We start from the raw sequence: 5,009 nt of genomic DNA on the forward strand, positions 1-5,009 counted from the left end.
ATTCTCCCTCACCCTCACCACCTCCCCTTCCCTTCCAACTACCCCCCCTCATCCTTAATTCTCCCTATCCCTCTCCCTCACCACCTCCCCTTCCCTTCCAACTACCCCCCTCATCCTTAATTCTCCCTCTCCCTCACCACCTCCCCCCTACCCTTCCCTTCCAACTACCCCCCTCATCCTTAATTCTCCCTCTCCCTCACCACCTCCCCCCTACCCTTCCCTTCCAACTACACCCCTCATCCTCAATTCTCCCTCTCCCTCTCGCTCACCCCCCTCCCCTTCCCTTCCATCTACCCCCCTCATCCTTAATTCTCACTCTCTCTCAACCCCCTTCCCTTCCCCTCCAACTAACCCCCGCCCCCCCACCCCCTCATCCTTAATTCTCCCTCACCTTCCCCACTCACCATCTAACCCCGTATCTTCCCATTCTCTCTTTCCATATTTCCCAGCTTTTTTTTTCTTCTTCTTTTCAGTTAATCTCACTGTTCTGTGCATGTGTGTGTGTGTGAGAGATTTGTGTGTGTGTGTGTGATGTTTGTCTCCAAAACTTGACGGTCAGTCCTGTTGGTCTGTTTCCTTTCTCTTTGATACCCCCCACCCCACCCTTCCCACCCCCACTCCTTAACCTGACCCCATCATCTTTCCCCTCAACCCCCACCCCTGTCCACCCTCTGACCCCTCCCCCTCCCCCCACCCCACCCTTCCCACCCCCACTCCTTAACCTGACCCCATCATCTTTCCCCTCCACCCCCACCCCTGTCCACCCTCTGACCCCTCCCCCTCCCCCTCCCCCCACCCCACCCTCCCACCCCCACTCCTTAACCTGACCCCATCATCTTTCCCCTCAACCCCCACCCCTGTCCACCCTCTGACCCCTCCCCCTCCCCCTCCCCCTCCCCCCAACCCCACCCCTTAAAACTCTCCAATACATCTCCCTCAGTACACTATTTTATCTGGCCTTTTGAGCTTTTTGTTTGATTCCTTTGATGTCAAGGCATCTGTGTATTTGGTGCTTTGGCCATCATGTCCTGTTTTGGTTTTTCCTTCTTTGGTTTTTTCTCATGCACTTTTTTTTTATAATCCTGAATGTTGTTTTTTTTTTCCATGTTTTGATTGCAGTGCTTTTTTATCTTGATTTTTTCTTTTTTCATGTAGTGTTTTTTGTTGTTGTTGTTTTTATTATTGTGAACTGTACCACCCAGCTGTTGTGGGTTAAAAACAACAACAAAAAACCCAGCGAAAAACAAAAACTTTTCGGTAATGTCAGGCTATTGGTTGGCTCTGACATAATTGAAAATGTGAAATGAAAAATTTCTGCTGATAATCAGTAGTGTGTGTGTGTGAGCCCAGAGCTCATTAATCAGGGGGGGGGGGGGGGGGGGGGGGGGACCAGAAAAAAAAGGAAAGAGTAGAAGAACAACGATAATTTACAGTAGTAAAATTGTAGATGTTTGCGGTGTGATTTTTATACATTCCTTTTTATTTTTCATATTTTTTTGTATTGTATTTTCTCTTTTTGTCACACCAGATGTGAAATTCAGGCTGCTCTCCCCAGGGAGAGTGCATCGCTGCACTACAGCGCCACCCATTTTTTTTTAAGATTTCAAAAAAATTAGGCTCTAGTCAGGAGGGAAAGGGGGAGGTTACCTACTTCTGGGAGGTTATCGGCCGTAACTACTTTAGTTTTCTCCACATAGGTGGATAGTAGTTTGCACAGGACAGGAATGTCAGACCCCTGCCGGAGTCTGCACTAGTGGGTCACGGTATGTATGTTACTTGAACGTAATTTTAGATAGAAAATTTCCTCTCTTTTTTTTTCTTTAATCTTTTTTTTGATTTTATTATTTTAATTCTTTCAGTGAAACGGATAAGATCTGGTGGACATAAGTGTTGATCAGTTTACGTATCTGTGACTGCGCCGCCACCCCCCCCCACCCAATCACCCCTCCCGCCCCTCCACCAATTTCAAACAATGTGAGAACTAGATTGAAATAAAATGGAACGTAGCAGTGTACAACAGGGAAACATTTTAAAGTTTTATTTATTTTAATTGGGTGAGGCGGAAGTAAAGTTTAAACATTACCAGTCCAGTTTTCCCTGCCATGCCAGACCTTCTCCCTCCCTCCCTCCCCTGCTTCCCCCCCTGCCCAACTTCCATGGATAGAAACATCATCTTAAAGTACCAGTTTGATGAATACATCCTCCCTTCCCCCCTGCCCAACTTCCATGGATAGAAACACCATCTTAAAGTACCAGTTTGATGTATACATCCTCCTTTCCCTCCTGCCCAGCTTCCATGGATAGAAACACCATCTTAAAGTACCAGTTTGATGTATACATCCTCCCTTCCCCCCTGCCCAACTTCCATGGATAGAAACACCATCTTAAAGTACCAGTTTGATGTATACATCCTCCTTTCCCTCCTGCCCAGCTTCCATGGATAGAAACACCATCTTAAAGTACCAGTTTGATGTATACATCCTCCTTTCCCTCCTGCCCAGCTTCCATGGATAGAAACACCATCTTAAAGTACCAGTTTGATGTATACATCCTCCTTTCCCTCCTGCCCAGCTTCCATGGATAGAAACACCATCTTAAAGTACCAGTTTGATGAATACATCCTCCCTTCCCCCCTGCCCAGCTTCCATGGATAGAAACACCATCTTAAAGTACCAGTTTGATGTATACATCCTCCCTTCCCCCCTGCCCAACTTCCATGGATAGAAACACCATCTTAAAGTACCAGTTTGATGTATACATCCTCCCTTTCCCCCTGCCCAACTTCCATGGATAGAAACACCATCTTAAAGTACCAGTTTGATGTATACATCCTCCCTTCCCCCCTGCCCAACTTCCATGGATAGAAACACCATCTTAAAGTACCAGTTTGATGTATACATCCTCCCTTCCCTCCTGCCCAACTTCCATGGATAGAAACACCATCTTAAAGTACCAGTTTGATGTATACATCCTCCCTTCCCTCCTGCCCAACTTCCATGGATAGAAACACCATCTTAAAGTACCAGTTTGATGTATACATCCTCCCTTCCCTCCTGCCCAACTTCCATGGATAGAAATATCATCCCTACCTTTTTAAGTGTTAGTTTGATCATTTTTGTTGAAATGGTTACATATGTACCAAATATTGTGCTTTGCGAAATGTTCACTTTGAATGGTTAAACATGCACCAAAATGTTTTGCCAGATGTTCTTTTTGAATGGTTGGACATGTGCCAAATGTTGTGCTTTGCAGGTGTTCACTCACTGGGTCAGTGCCTTAAGTATCAGCATGCTTGGTAATTGTCATGGTCATTTAATTGTTGTGCGTGAAAACGTGACATGCATGTGCCTGTGTGTTTGGTGTTTTGATATGAAACACCATTTCAGTTATGTGTTCACCATGTGTGTGTGTAAATGTGACATGCATATAGCTACTGTCTGTGTGCCGGCGTTTGGTTATGAACACGTGTACAGTCACATGTGAAGTTGAGGAAATGTGACATGCATATAGCTACTGTCTGTGTGCCAGTATTTGGTTATGAACACGTGTACAGTCACTTGCGAAATTGAGTAAATGTGACATGCATATGGCTGAAAAATGAGTGGTAATTGGTGTGGAACGTCCGGTCCCATGTGGTGGCTCATTTATACGCTTTCAAAGTAGTTGAGAGAGTTATTGTGAACAGACAGAAATGACATTGTCCGTGTGAGGTTTCTGTCATTTATTGTGACTTTGCTGTTCATGATAGGGGGGGTGTAATGCTCAGTAATGGCCGAAGGCATGGAATCAGTGGTTCGTTGTTCATTCTGGTCTTCCACAGGAATTCAGCATTGTGTCTCATTTTCTGTTTGTGCTGAAGCGTCATTTGGGTGAATACAGCATGATTTGATTGGGAATTGAAAGCATAACTGTTGTGGGATGAATCGATAAAATGGCCAAAAAAAAAAAAAAAAAAAGTTGGTGAATTGTTTTGATCGCAAGCATTTGTTCATGTCTATATGGCTGGGGTTTTATGGGAAAGGTTCATATGTTCTTTCTTTCTCGCCCCAAAACTTGCAGGCTTATAGAAAAGCTGTTGGAGATGTGTTTCCTGAACTACAACAAAATTGTCATTCTTTCTTTCTTTGTTTTTTTGCAAATTCATTCTTTGTTTGTTGTTTTTTTGCAAATTTGATTTGTCATGTCTATGCTTCGGTTGTATGTGATTGTGTGACGAGAGAATTTGTTTGAATGTTGCAAGGCATTGGATTTACCAAGGGATGACTTTGGTGGGTGGTGTGGGGGGGGGGGGGGGGGGGGGGCTAAGGCAGGAAACACAGGTGTGAAGAGGGTAGAATATTGTACAGCAGAAAAGTGTCCTTCGTTTGCTGGACGTCTGAGAGCTCACAAGGTGTGTGGACAGGGTTTTAGATCCAACATTTTTGTCAGGTTTATTGTTTGTTTGTTTGTTTTTTGTTTTTTGCTGAAAGTGACTTCTCTGGCCGGTGTTTTACGTCATACAGTGTCAGTGTTTAGTGTTAAGAATAGAACTATGTAGGAGTAATCCATTATTAATCAAACTGGGTAGGGATGATCATTTACCAATAGAACCATATAAGGATAGTCCATTACTAATAGAACCATGCAGGGATAATCCATTTTCAATAAAAATGTAGAGATAATCCTTTATCAATAGAACCATGTAGGGATAGGTCATAACTAATGGAATCATGTAGGGATAATCCATTTTCAATAAAAATTTAGGGATAATCCATTACCAGTTGAACCATGTAGGGATAATTCATTTTCGATCAAAGTGTTGGGATGATCTTTACCTATAGAACCATGTAGAAATAGTCCATTACTAATAGAACCTTGTTGGGATAATTCATTTTTAATTAAAGTGTAGGGATAATCCTTTACCAGTAGAACTGTAGGGATAATCCATTACTAATAGAACCATGTGGGATTATCTATTTTCATTAAAAGTATAGGGATAATTCTTTACCAATAGAACCATGTAAGGATAA

The sequence above is a fragment of the Babylonia areolata genome, chromosome 19, assembly GCF_041734735.1.
Source record: "Babylonia areolata isolate BAREFJ2019XMU chromosome 19, ASM4173473v1, whole genome shotgun sequence".
NCBI classification, from domain to species: Eukaryota; Metazoa; Mollusca; class Gastropoda; order Neogastropoda; family Buccinidae; genus Babylonia; species Babylonia areolata.